Here is a 15215-nt window from a genome sequence, read left to right as displayed (position 1 = left end):
GGACTGCAGCCCACCAGGCTCCTCCGTCCGTGGGATTTTCCAGACCAGGGATCAAATGCAGGCCCCCTGCATTGGGTGTGCAGAATCTTAGTCACTGGACCCTCAGGGAAGTCCCCTCCCCATGGTTTTAAATTCATGTACTTTCCCAAAGCTCCCAAGTTTCATGACATGATACAAGCATTGACATCCTATCTTAATAGAACCTTTTTTTTTTTTTAAGATTTTTTATTGGTATATTGTTGATTTCCAGTGTTGTGTTAGTTTCAGTATACACAGTAAAGTGAATCACCTATATGTGTGTTAAACATATATTCACTCTTTTAAAGCTTTTTTTTCCCCCATGTGTGTGCTCAGTCACTCAGTTGTGTCTGACTCTTTGTGACCCTCTGGACTGTAGCCCACCAGGATCCTCTGTCCATGGAATTTTTCAGACAAGAATACTGGAGCAGGTTGCCGTTTCCTCATCTTTGGATCTTCCCAACCCAGGGACTGAACCCAGGGCTCTTGTGTCTCCTGCAGTGGCAGGTGGATTCTTTACCTCTGCGCCACCTGGGAAGCCCCCATACTACACTATGTCTTAGCCAATAGACCATTACAGAGTACTGAGTAGAGTTCCCTGTGCTACACAGTAGGTTCTTATTAGTTATCTATTTTATACATAGAATGTGTTTATTTTATACATAGAATGTGTTTATGTCAATCCCAATACCCTAATTTATTCCTCCCCCCTTACCTCTTGGTGTAATACCTCAGTTTGTACCTGAGACCCTTTGTGAAAGCTTCCAGTCCCTTGGGGTCTTATGGTTGAGTCTCAGCCCCTAGACACCCTCTCCTTTTCTCCTATGCATGTCACACTCCCAAAAGCCAGAGGGAGTGGTTGTCATGGGGTGCACCATCTGAAGTCTGCTGTAGCCTGGTAGATGAACAAATCTGAATCTTTGGAAAATGACACCCTAAAGGGCAGGGAGGGAGGCCAGTCCCTCTGTGACCCAAAGGTGGGGCTCTAGGTCAGTTCAAGTGTCGAGTTCCAGGCAGCAGTTGGATAGTGTGCAGATCAGCCTGTGGTCTCTCCCACATCTGCTGTGCCCCCAGCCCCTATTGCTTTGCTTCCCTTTATTCTATAGCTGTGCTGTCCAACAGAAATATAATGAGAGGCACATGTGTAATTTTAATTTTTCCAGTCACCAAAAAAGTTTATGTTTAAATGGGTGAAATTAATTTTAATAATGTATTCTTACTTCACCCAGTATCTCCAGAATATCATTTCAACAGGTAATTAAAATAAAAAATGATTTCAAACTGGTGTGTATCGCTCAGTCATGTCTGATTCTTTGCGGCCCCATGGACTTCTCCAGGAAGTCCATGGAATTCTCCAGGCCAGAATAACTGGAGTGGGCAGCAGTTCCCTTCCCCAAGGGATCTTCCCAACCCAGGGATTGAACCCAGGTCTCGCACATTGCAGGCGGATTCTTTACCATCTGAGCCACCAGGGAAATTTTACATTCACAGCACACCTCCGTTCAGATGAGTCACATTTCCAGTGCTCACAGCTGCATGCAGCTGGGGGCTGCCAGTGTGAACAGTGCTGTCCTGCAGCTCAATAGATTCCTGTCCTCCTTTGTCTCTGTCATCCTCCCCTCCCTCTGCCTTTGGGTGAATCAAATTCTCTCTCTTTTCCCTTCACTCTCTGCTCTCTCCTAAGCATCCTAAGAAAGAGTTACCTTCACAGCCCCTATGGCTTGAAGTGAAGTGAAAGTTGCTGTCATGTCTAACTCTTTGCAACCCTGTGACCATAGCCCACCAGGCTCATCTGTCCATGGGATTCTCCAGGCAAGAATACTGGAGTGGGTTGCCATTCACTTCTCCAGGGGATCTTCCCAGGGATTGAAGTGGGTCTCCTACATTGCAGACAGATTTTTTACTATCTGAGCCACCAGGGAAAACCCTTTGCAGCCAGGACCCCTATTCCATCCTGTCTCCCTCAGAGGTCAGGCATGGGGCCCTGACTACCTTGGACTCATAGAACCTCATCCACCTCTTCCACAAACTCTTCCGGTTTAATGACTCCCTTCCAGTTAGCTTTGGTGACACCACCTCACTCACTCCACTCACTATGCAAACTTCCGTCCCCCTGGAGAGCCATTCCTGGTCCATGCTTGCTTGGGACCTCCCAACACACTGCTCCCCCTTCCCTTTGCAGGTCCCCAACCCCTCTGAGACCCTGGTCCTTCTCATCTGTGGCATTCCCCACCTCTCTCACACACACACACTGCGAGGCTTGTGGAGATCTTAGTTTCTTGACCAGGGATTGAACCCACACCTCCTGCAGTGGAAGCACGGAGTCATAACCACTGGACCACCACAGAATTCCTATCCCCACCTCTTTATTGGTCTCTCCACCTCTTGAACCTTCCCCTTGACTACTTCTTTCCCAGCTGTCCGATTATTCTTCCCCAACTGCAGCTCTGATCACATTTCCCTGTTGAAAGCCCACAGCATTAGAGATCGTAAGAACAGGGGAACATGCTTATGCTATAATGCTGAGTGAAAAAAAGCAGAACACCAAATTATAGAAACAGTAAGATCTCAGCTTCACAAAAGCAAAAACAAAAAACTGTGAGTAGATTAGAGAGGAAGGAAGTGAGGAAGCAGACACCATTGGTTGTCTTTGGGGGTGGCAAATTGAGTTTTTTCCCTATGATTTTGAAATTTTCTCTAATGAATGCACACTTTGTAAATTGAAATATTAATACACTTTTTATTTTGGGAAATGAAGCTACCAAGAGGTTTCAATGCTTCCTGGATTATGTGCCAGCCCCTTACCCTGACATGGATGTCCTTTGTGATAAAGCTGTGAACCCCACTGTGTCTCAGTTCCCCTTGAGGGCTCTGTCCCAGTCAGGGGGGACTTCTTCTCATTCCCCAGATAGCCTTGCACCTTCCTCTCCACCCCTTAACTCAGGTTGTTTCTGCCACCTGGATGCACCTCTGCTATCATGCTGGTTGCCCAGATCCTGCCCACACCCCAAGCTCCATCTCCAGGACTAGCCTTCCTAGTCCCAACTGCCCAGACATGACTTCTTTTTCTTTTCCCATTTGACTTATTCTGGCTGGTTGTGTAGGCATCTGAATTCTCATCTTTTCTATTTAGAAAAGAAGTTCCTTCAGCCTGCCATGCTCAGAGTAAAAGCATATATGTTTTTCCTCTTTTTAAAATAAACATATCACTTTTCTCTTTTAAGATGCACACACACGGTCAAAAAGTAGGAAACTATTCAATGATCTAAAGAGAAAAGTAAAAAATACCTGTAATCCCACTACCTAGAGACATCCTACCACTGTTAACATACATATAGTTTGAGACTGAGATCACGCTGAATTTGCAATTCTGTATTCTCTTTTTATCCCATGTGACATTATATTTTGAAAACCTCCCCTTGATGTTGAATCTTGTTCAAATGAAACATTTGAAAGGCCTTGACATATTCCAGGGTATCAAAGCACCATAATTTATTTAACTATCCTCCAGTTGTTCAACATTTAACCGTTCCCCATTTTTAAATTTTCTAATTATTCTTGGCTGTAAAACCCTGCCCAAGCTACTGAGTCTCTGCAGCACAGATTCCCAAGAGGAGACCGAATCTGGGTCACAGAGTGTGAACATTTTTAAAGCTCTTCATACACATGACCAAAATGCTTTCCAGAAGGACTGTGTCTTCACATCCCCACTTAGGTATAGGAGGATGCCTGTTCTATTGCATTCTTGCCAACATTATTACCACAAAAAAATGCTTTGCTGGTTAAATGGGCTAATATTGTTTTCACTTGTATTTTGTTGCCTATTGATGAGGTTCACGTATCTCATATCATATCATGTGTTTATGTCATTTGTAATTTTACATCTTGGAAAAGCTTCATCTACATTATCCATTTTTTTCTGTTAAATTTTCCCAATCCAGGGATTAACCCAAATTTTACTTATTTCATTAATTTATAAGCCAGTTCATATATCAATAGTAAGAGTAGTGTCTCCTCTGCAGAGTTGTTGAGTGTTTGTGGAACTAACTTGGGTTAGTGACTGCAAAGCCTGCAAAGTTTGTGTCCTCCCTGCTGCTTCTGTGCACGTGCTTGCCTCTACCGCCAGACGTGGCGTCCTGGAGGCCAGGGGCTGGGTGACCCGAGTTCAGGTTCCCCAGTGCCCTGTGCCCTGCACTGGGTCCTCAGTCAGTAATTTTTTAATGAATTAAGGGGATGTCCTGTTCAAGCAAGTACTGTTACATGAAAGCTGCTTTTTTTCTCTGGCTATGTGCACAAGGTCTGGGGTTTCCTAGGAATCAATAACCAAAGGTGACAAAAATAAGTATACAGTGTGGCCATCTCTCTCTAAGAGCACAGCTGCTCAAGTTACAGAATAAACTACCTCACTCATTATTGTCATTATTTGTTCTGAATTTTAAGGGAATCAAAATCACAATATGATACCACCTCACCCCCACTAGGATGGCTATAATAAAAAAGATAGACACAGCAAGTGCTGGGGAGGGCGTGGAGCATCATCAGCCATTGCTGGTAGAAATATCAAAGGTGCAACCCCTTTGGAAAACAGCTGGGCAGCTCCTCAAAATATGTAACGTAGAGTTTCCGTGTGACCCAGTGTCTTAGTCCATCCAGGCTGCTATAACAAAATAGCAATACCATAGCCTGAGTGGCTTAAACAACATTTATTTCTCGCATTCTGGAGCCTGGGAAATCCAGATTCAAGTCACCAGGGTCTGGTGAGAGCCCACTTCCTGGGTCATAGATGGTCATTTTCTCACTGTGTCCTCACGTGGTGGAAGGAGATTAGCAAACTCTATGAGGTCACTTTTATAAGGGTGCTAATCTGACTCATGAGTGTGCCACCCTCATGATCTAACCACTTTCCCAAAACCCCACCTCCTGAAACCATCACATTAGGTGTTCGCGTTTTAACATATGCATTTAGGAGAAGGGGACGTGGACATAACAGCCCATAACATGTAGCAATTCCAGTCCTAGGTATATGCCCAAGAGAACTGAAAACATATATAGAAACATGGATGTTCATAGCAGCATTATTCATAACAATCAAAAAGGAGACACTACTCAATTGCCTATAACTGATGAAAGAATAAACAAAAAGTGGCATACCTGTACTGTGGACTATTACTTGGCCATAGAAAGGAATGAAGTACTGATACATGCTAAACAGAGAAGAATCTTGAAAGTATTACGCTACGTGAAAACAGCTAGACACAGAAGGCTATTGCATGATACCATTTATATGAATATCTAGAACAGGCAAGTCCATCAAGACAGAAAATAAATTAGTGGTTGACAGGAGTTGGGGGCGGGGTGGAGGTAGAGGTGGGGAACAGGCAATGATTAATGGGTGTGGGATTTCTTTAAGGATGTTAATAACGTTCTGGAATTAGTGGTGAAGGCTGCACAACCTTGAGAATACATTAAAAGCTACTGAATGGTATACTCTAAAAGGATGAATTCTATGGCCAGAGCATCCCCAACCTCTGGGATCCAGTGTCTGATGATCTGAGGTGGAGCTGATGTAATAAGAAGAGAAATAAAGTGCACAATAAATGTAACGTGCTTATTAAATCATCCTGAAACCATTCCCTCAGCCTCCGGTTTGTGGAAAAATTGTCTTCCACAAAACCGGTCCCTGGCACCAAAAAGGTTGGAGACTGCTGTCGTGTGGTGTATGATCTCTATCAATGAAAAAAGAATTCAAGAAACCTCTATTGGGGTAAGAATTGGCCTTATAAGACAGGCGATGGGCCGTTCTCACTCACAGTGGCGAGTTCCTTGGATAGAGCTGGGTTAGAGGCAGCGGCTGTGAGTAGGTCCCTAATCAGCAGCGTGTTATGTGACCAGGATCTATAAAGAAGGCCTAAGGCACCTAGGAAGAGGGTGGAAGAAAGTTGAGTGTTCCTTTATTAAATAGAATCAAACAAAAGTGGACCTAAATTAAGTTGGGATAAATAACCGCTTAGTACAGTAGAACAGGACAAGCTCTGAACTCTGAGAATCTGATTGAGCTCTGCTGCTGTCTTGCTGTGTGGCCGAGGCTCCTGCATTAGTTCCTGCACTAGCAGGAGGAGGTGATGCCGCCCAACTCGCTTCTCTTAGAAGAATGCAGTGAGGATGCAATGAAATATGACCTGTGAAGGTGTTTTGAAGGTTGTAAATTGCTGCACCTAATCATTCTCAGATACATGTCCTATTTTAGTCTACTTTGTCTTTTCTAAATATGGATTAAGCGGATGCTAATTATTAATTTGTTTTTAGTAATAATAAAAGTGTATTAAGTAAACAGTATACTTTTAGAATCATACTGTAGATTGGTAATTTCCAGAGGCAGTAAGTAGCCCATATGATAGAAGTAGTAAGAAGAAGGGGGAATGTGGCCCATGATGAGACTTGTAGAATCTTAATATCAACACAAGAGTTTGGGCTTTATATTATTGGTGGGATTTGATCAGGAAAGTGTCTTGATGTAAGGGGATATGATGATCTCTGACACAGGATAGTTGCAGAGAGGATTCCAGTCTGGGTAAGATTGACAAGCTCCAGGCAGCTATATCCTAGCTGGAATGGAGAGGAGAAAGAGGTGCCACCTGGGCAGAACCCCTAATAGGAATGAAGAGAGCAGAGAGCCTGGTTTTGTTTGTCCAGAGCCACTGAGATGGACCAGCCACCCCCATGAAAGAGGACCTCATCACAAAAGCCCCCAGGCAGAGATAATGTGGCTTTGATGGCCAAAAAAAAAAAAAAAAAAGCATACAACAATCTTTATTTTTTTGTAAAGGAAAATTTTTAAAGACACATCACTATGATGAAAAAAGTTAAAATATATATTATTTTTTTAAGTCATTTAGCCTCTAGTAATGCTTGGTACAGTATACAAGGAGCCCTGCTGATATGCCTTCTGAGTATATATATTTTAAGATTATCCTTCTTTGATTTATTTTATATAATAACGGGTTTCCACTGAGGTCCCCCAAGCTTCCCACCAGCACCATTCAGGAGAAATGAAATCTGGGCCAGACAGAAGGAACCCTTATCAGGCTTGTCAGCTCCTTTTATTGGGGAGTTATTTGGTTGCTAGTTTTGTGTGTTTGTAAACAGAAAAAGGACTAGAACAGAAAGGATTCTGCCTTTTAAATGTGGAGTCCCAGTCACATTTGCAGAGTGCTGTGGAGCTGGTCCTCAGTCCCTAGGGACTCTGAGATGCTCTTGCCCCTTGTGTCCAGGTGGGTGGATTTGAACAATCAGATCCCAGCTTTGGCTTGCACTGAAGTGAGGTGATTTCAGACCCTTATGTGAAGAGGAAGCACTGTCTGTCTGTGCGGGAGCCTCTGAGAGTGGGAGAGGATATGGAAGAGGGAGTGGAGTGGAGAGGGAGCTGGGCCACCCTTAGTGTGCTAGGGCTTGGCCAATTCTGGAGGGTGTTAGAGCTGGGGGAGGGCAGGTTGGAATAAACTTGAATTTCAGATAAATAATTTTTTAGTATAAGTATGTTCCCACTAGAGACTTCCCTGTAACTCAAATGGTAAAGAATCTGCCAGCAATGCAGGAGACCAGGGTTCTATCCCTGGGGTGGGAAGTTCCCTTGGAGAAGGGAATGGCAAGCCACTCCAGTATTATTGCCTGGAGAATCCCATGGACAGAGGGACCTGGCAAGCTATAGTCTGTGGGGTTGCAAAGAGTCGGACACGACTGAGCGACTAACACACGTGTTCCCACTATTGCACACGACATACTTATACTTTAAAAAACACCTGTTGTTTATCTGAAATTCAAATATAACTGGACATCTTGGCCCCTCACCTCAGTCACCTAATCTGGCTGCCTGGGGAATTCTGGTTCTTTATCTCGTACCACCCCCACCAGGTACACCCTGTGAACTACCAGCTGACCTGTCCAGAACAGAACCCATGCAGAATAGTAGATTATGAGGAGGTCCTCCTAGCTTATTTTCTTCTGTTCCAAACCAGTTCATTCCTCATTCCTCTTTGCCTCTCACCTTTCTCAGGACTGGCAAATAGCATGCCTATGGCAATGGGCCCATGGGGTCCTCTGAATACTCAAGAGCAAAGGGGCAGCAGGCATGGCAGTGCCCAAGGCAAGCTGCTGGGAGCCCTTTCAGGCTTCGCCACAGAGGCGCTGAACACACTAAGCAGTAACTTCACTGTGGCCAAATCAAACCTGCAGCCTGCAGACAGGAGAGATCGGGTTTCTGAAGTGCTGGGGAGTTAGGAATGCCAGTGGAGTTGTAAATATGCACAGGCACCTCCTCTGGGCTTCCCCTTGGAGACCAGAATTCCAAACATTCCCCTCTCCTGGGGTTTTTCCTGGTGTGGTCCTGGGACCTCCCAGACCCAAACCATCTGCAGGGCTGGTTTTAAAAGCAGATGCTGAGGCCAGTGTAAGGCCTGAGGTTTGTTGTATTCTCAGGTGTCCCTGTTACTCCACCTGCTATGATGTAGGTATCCCTTTACACACACACACACACACACACACACGCCTCTTTCATGTGGTTGGACATGTCCTGTGAAGTGTGCACAGGGAAAAGCAACAAACCCTTAATTAGGCCTTGTTTACCTGTTGTTGTGACTGATACCTGTTACTATTTACTAGTTAAGTATTTTGCATAAGCATGTATGAAGGGGCTCAATATTTGATCATCATTGTTAGTAGAGAAGAAAACTGGTTAGCATTTGTTTGGACCCTCCTGTCGGAGAAGGCAATGGCACCCCACTCCAGTACTCTTGCCTGGAAAATCCCATGGGTGGAGGAGCCTGGTAGGCTGCCGTCTATGGGGTCACGAACAATCGGACACAACTGAGTGACTTCACTTTCACTTTTCACTTTCATGCATTGGAGAAGGAAATGGCAACCCACTCCAGTGTTCTTGCCTGGAGAATCCCAGGGATGGAGGAGTCTGGTGGGCTGCCATCTACGGGGTCGCACAGAGTCCCATGACGGAAGTGACGCAGCAGCAGCAGCAGCAGCCTAAGGTGTGAGATCATTTTTAAGCTACAAACTCCTTTCTGGAAGACTGTTTGCAGAATTCCATCAGCTTTTACTGAAGCTTTCTCTTCATTCATAACCTTTGCATGTGCACAGGGATCTTAGCATCTATTAAGACCTGCCGCACAGATTCTTGCCTTTTTGGTGGGTGTATGTGTGTTTGATATATTAATCTCTTAAGCGTTTTCACTCTCAGGTCCAGTTTGCCAAAATCACCCTTTCCAACAGGCCTTTCTGAAGACCTCTCTCACACCTAGCACTCTCTTCTGGCTCACCCCATTGTCTGTTTAGTGAATGGGAGAGAGGAACACTGAGGCAGGCTAAGCTTAGCTGAGCCATTTGGACCCTATTGGGTTACAACACATCGTTTTACCTGGATTTACACCCTCTGTTGCTATTGGCCTTCTGGCTGCAGGAAGAGTCAGATTACAGCAGGAGAGGCCAGGAGGATTAGTGCGGAGATACGCAGAGGCCAGCTGATAATTACTTCGAGGGTCATGTCTCAAAATAGACTCTGGTTCCTCTTTCTGGCCTCAGAGAGAGAGGAAAAGCTGCCCTTTCCCTGTCCAGCCGGCTCCTCATATTCTCTCTGCTAGTCCCTCCTGGACCTTTACTCTTGTTCTTTTTTTCCCCTGGTGGCTCAGTGGTAAAGAATCCAGCTGCTAATGCAGGAGACGTGGGTTCAATCCCTGGGCTGGAAAGATTCCCTGGAGAAAGAAATGGCAACCCACTCTAGTATTCATGCCTGGAAAATCCCATGGACACAGTAGCCAGGCGGGCTACAGTCCATGGTGTCTCAAAAGAGTCAGACACAGTTTAGCAACTAAACAATAACAACAATTTATATACAGTAGAATTTGGCTTCTCTGGCGTACACACACACACACACACACACACACACACTCAGTAGTGTCTGACTCTTTGCGACCCAGTAGGCTGTAGCCTGCCAGGCTTCTCTGTCCATGGGATTTCCTAGGCAAGAATACTGGAGTGGTTCCCCATTTCTTACTCAGGGGATCTTCCAGACCCAGGGTACAACATGTGTCTCTCGTGTCTCCTGCACTGTTAGGCAGATTACCACTGTGCCACCTGAGAAGCCCTCTCTGGTGTGTAATTCTTTGGATTTGACAAAGGTATATGGATAAGTAACCACCAACACAATCGTGGTATGTAACAGTCCCATCACCCCGAAAGATCTCTTCTTGCCGCCCCTTTTAGTCAAACTCTCCCCAACCCCTGGCAACCGCTGATCTGTTTTCAGTCCCTGAAGTTTTGCCTTTTCCAGAATGCCATATAAATGGAGTCATTTATGTATGTAGCCTTTTGAGTGTGGCTTCTTTCACTCAGCATAATTAACTTAAGACTCATCTATGTTATGTGTTATCATGAGATTGTTCCATTTGAACGTAACTTTGCATGTGATTTGGGCAGATACTAGGAGTGAGCTTGCTGGTCAAGTGTATGTATGAGATATGCCAGACTGTTTCCAAAATGGCTGTACCATTTTTCATCCGTACTAGCAAGGTATGAGAGTTCTAGCTGCTACACACTCTTACCAGTACCAGTGTTGGCAGTTCTTTCTTCTTTTCATTTTTTAAAAAATATTTATTTTTATTTATTACTTATTTCTGTGCAGTCTGTGCTCTGGGAAAAATGGGCAAAACAGGGCTTCATATAGTTAGATCTTTTTAGGAGAAGATTTTATGAGTCCCAATTCTTGCATCTTCTATACCTAGAGAAACACTGGAAAGTGAAAGTGAAGTCTCTCCGTTGTGTCTAACTCTTTGTGACTCCATCAACTGTAGCCTACGAGGTTCCTCCATCCATGGAATTTTCCAGGCAAGAGTACTGGTGTGGGTTGCTGCTTCCCAACCCAGGGATTGAACCCGGGTCTCCAGCATTGCAAGCAGACGATTTTACAATCTGAGCCACCGGGAAAGCTCAGAGAAACACTGACATAATTAATGGTGACATCTGCTTTGGCTATTAAGGATAATTTTACAATTAAAAGTCAAAATAGAGTAGCTATGGCTCAGACATCCAAGGAAATAACTAGGTGATACTATGGGTGTAATTTCAGACTAGACCTTGTATTGCTAAACACTTGAGTTTTCTGAGTTGTGTTAGGCTTGGATGCCACAAAACATTCTCAAAACAATGTCTGCTGACAGCTAGCAACTGCAACCTTACTTTTTATAAAACTAGGCAACCGGCTACCTGACCACAAGTCTCCCTGAAGTGCCTAGTCCAGAGCACAGTTTCAGGCCTGTGCTTCTGTAAGGAAATGAAATTTATTTTGTCAATTAAAATTCCAGTTGTCATTCCTCCAACTACTTCTAATTCTGTTACATCAAAATGGCAGACCAAGGGATTGAGATTTTAATCATACAGGACTCATATCTAGGACTTGGAACTCAGAAATACTTCCAATTCTGTGTCTATTCTCCAAACTGAGACAGTCTTATGCCACATTTTAACAGGAAGGTGTCAGAGTCATGTGCTTCCCTGGTGGCTCAGACGGTAAAGAATCCGCCTGCAATGCGGGAGACCTGAGTTTGATCCTGAGTTGAGAAGATCCCCTGGAGGAGGGCATGGCAGTCCACTCCAGTATTCTTGCCTGGAGAATCCCATGGACAGAGGAGCCTGGCAGGCTACAGTCCATGGGGTTGCAAAGAGTCAGACACGACTGAGCCACAAAGCGCACTATTTATTTGGCTACTTTTGGTCTTAGCTGTGGGACACGGGATCTTTGTTGCATCATGAGGGATCTTTCATTGAGATGTGCAGACTCTCTAGTTTGGGCACGTGGGCTCAGCAGTTATGGCATGTGGGCTTAGTTGCTCTGAGGCTTTTGAGATCTTAGTTCCCGACCAGGGATCAAACCCACGTCTCCTGCATTGCAAGACAAATTTTTAACCACTGGACCACCAGGGACGTCCCTATTTTCATTTTTTAAATTTAATTTTATTCTAACCATTTTAATAGTGTTTAGTAGTATCTCGTTTTTTGTAAGAAATTTGCATTTCCTTAATGGCTAATTATTTCCATCTTTCTCTGTTTGCCATCCTTATATCGTCTTGGTAAATTGTCCACTTAAATATTTTGCTCTTTTAAAAAGTGGTTTGAGGATTTTTTTATTTTTGATTTGACAGCTCTTTGTGAATTTTGGATTCAAGTCTTTTAATCAGATATGTGATCTACAAATAACTTTTTCCATTCTATAGCTTGTCTTTTCATTTTCTTAACAGTGTCTTTTGAAGGCAAATGTTCTTAATTTTGATGATGTCTAATTTATCAATTTATCTTTTCTTTTATGAATCATGTTTTGCTGTGGTATATAAGAAATTTTTGCCTAACCCAAGGTGTTTTCTTCTGGAAGTTTAATAGTTTTAGGTTTTACATTTAGGCCTATGAACCATTCTGAATAAATGTTTGTAATATTTTGTGAGATTTGAGTTAATCATATGGCTATTCCATTGTTCTAGCACCATTTGCTGCAAAAGATGATCCTCCTCCATTTAGTTGCCTTTGTATATTTGTCAAAAATATGTAACACCTTTATTTAGGCGTGATAGATGATCTGCAGGCATTTTTTCCCATTCTATGGGCTGTCTTTTCACTTTCCTAATGGTTCCTTTTGAAGCACAAGGCTTCTTAATTTTGATGAAGTGCAATTTGTCTTTTCTTCTTTTATCATTTGTGCTTTTGATGTAATGTCTAGGAAATCACTGCCTAATCCTAGGTCATTGAGAGGTATTCCTATGTTTTTTTCTCAGAATTTATAGCTATAGCTTTCATATTTAGGTCTTTGATCCATTTTGAGTTAATTTTGTATATGGTACGAGGTAAAGTCTCCTACCTCATATGGATAGCAAGTTTGCTGAAAAGACCATTCTTTTCCCATTGAATTGTCTTGGTATCCTAGTCAAAACTCAGCAAGTCATAAACATAAGGGTTTATTTCTGGACTCAATTCTGTTGCACTGACCTATATTTCTTTTGTTAAAACAGTGCTGCACCAGTTTAATTACGGTAGCTTTATAGGAAGTCTTGAACTTGAGTAGTATTTCTTCCACCTTGGTTCATCTTCTTCAGAATTACTTTGGCTAGTCTAGTTGCTCTCTCCAGGGATACTCTGTCTCATGTCTGCCAGCCTCACCAAGCATGCCCCTCTCCCCAAGCCCAGGCTTCCCAGAGATCTCCACTTGCCCTGTGCTCTCCTCTACTCCTGTTTGCTTCGCATGATTCAGTTCCTGCTTCCTGCTGCTGGTTCTCTGTCGGTTGTGACCACTTATCTCCTCAACTGGACTGTAAGCTTCCATGTATCAGAAGTCTTCTTTGCTTGTAACAAACAGGTGGGATTTTTCTCTGGGATGTGTTTATATACAATGACAGTGGTAGGATTCTGGGGTGAATGGGGCTGGGGGTCGGGAGTTTTGACCATCAGCCGAGTTGCCCCCTCCCTGAAGGCTCCTCAGGGAGGCATCTGGGGGTGCCAGGAAGTGCTTGAGGGGAGCCCACAGTGTCTTTCAGCCAGAACATTAGAGTCTATCGTGCAGTTGAGGAGGAAGCAAGACAGAGATGGGAGAGGAAAAATCTCTTTGTGCATCGACTGGGGATGGACACGGTATGGGTCGTCTCCAGGGAAAGATGGCACTGCCTCCAGCATGGAGCCCACATGGCTGTGGGCCTGAGAGCCTGGGTGGAAGTCAGGGCCACCTCGGAGAGTGGGTGGGGTGGGGAAAGCCTTCAGGTAGAAGGCAGAGCAGCGCCAAGGACAGGACATCTACATCCAGAGAAAAAGAAGACCCTGGAAGAAGCATGTGGGAGCTGCTGCCGATCACTGCCTGGCATCTGAAGTCTCAAGGGGAGGCTCTTTGGGATCCAAATGGATAAGTGGACTGGAGACCAATTCAGGGCTCCCGGTGGGGATGGGGGTGGAACCACAGCAGAAGGCACAGGTCCAGCCTGGGCTCTGCTGCAGCAGTTGGGACTAAGAACTATGTGTTTGGAGGGAGTGGCTGAGGCCTAGAAAGCTGAGCCTGTGTGACTTCTGTCTGATATGGCCTGAGTCAGGGGCAGGACCAGAATCCCTGCACCCAGACTGCCCAGGAGCTGTACCTGCCAAGAGCAGTTTTGGCCAAACGGCACCTTTTGTTGTTCAGTCGCTCAGTTGTGTCAGACTCTTTGCAACCCCATGGACTGCAGCAAGCCAGGATTCCCTGTTCTTCAGGATCTCCTGGAGTTTGCTCAGACTCAAGTCCTTTGAGTCGGTGATGCCATCCAACCATCTCATCCTCTGTCGTCCCCGTTTCCTCCTGCCCTCAATCTTTCCCAGCATCAGGGTCTTTTCCAGTGAGTTGGCTCTTCGCATCAGGTGGCCAGAGTATTGGAGCTTCAGCTTAAGCATCAGTCCTTCCAGTGAATATTATGGGTCAATTTCCTTTAGGATTGACTGGTTGGATCTCCTTGCTGTCCAAGGGACCAGATCTGGAATGTGCTCTGTCAACTAGCTTTTGTGGGTTGTGTTGTGTTTTCCCTCATTTTTTCAGTGAGTATTGCTTTCAAAAGAACTTCAGCTTTGTCCCTGTGACCTGATGACAGTGGTGTCTCTCTGCACACATCTCTGTCAGCACAGAGATGGGCATCCATGTGGAGTGGGGGTGAAGGAGGGTGTCCACCAACTGGTGTGTTGGGGGGAGGGTCATCGGGAGGCCCTGGTGCTGGTGTAGAGAAGGAGATGAGACCTGTGTGGACACTGATCCCTGCTGGCTGGGGACCTCATCCTCCCCTCCATCCCCAGAGGACTTCACACAGTGCTGTGCATCAGCAGCTATTTGCTTCTTGGAGCTGATCCCTGGGGAATAGCCGGCTAAGGCTTCTCCGTGAGAGAGCACTCCTTTGTCCTGTGTGGACCCTGTCACTCTTTCAAACGATGAAGTCCTATCCCTCTCAAGGAAACTTCCTTGCAGTGGCCTTGCCACCCCAACACCCACAGCTCTGACACAGCATCCCCAGGACACCTAACCTTGTCGCCTTTGGTACTATGGACATAGCCAGGATAATCATTCTGTGACTCAGCATCGTTAGGGCCATATTCTGTCGCAGGCCAGCCAAGCTCTGGGCTCTGAGGACATCAGGAAGCCT

General features: G+C 44.9%; 1 protein-coding gene across 1 annotated transcript in view; it reads left to right on the top strand.

Moving 5' to 3' along the window:
• The window catches only part of ADCY5 (adenylate cyclase 5), a 158874-nt gene that overhangs the window by 75898 nt on the left and 67761 nt on the right, over window positions 1–15215 (top strand). The gene's annotated exons all lie outside the window — the stretch shown is intronic.

Source organism: Bos mutus, chromosome 1 (genome assembly GCF_027580195.1).
Source record: "Bos mutus isolate GX-2022 chromosome 1, NWIPB_WYAK_1.1, whole genome shotgun sequence".
NCBI lineage: Eukaryota > Metazoa > Chordata > Mammalia > Artiodactyla > Bovidae > Bos > Bos mutus.
The sequence above is the reverse complement of the archived record's forward strand: the minus strand, read 5'-3'. Positions and strand labels throughout refer to the sequence as shown.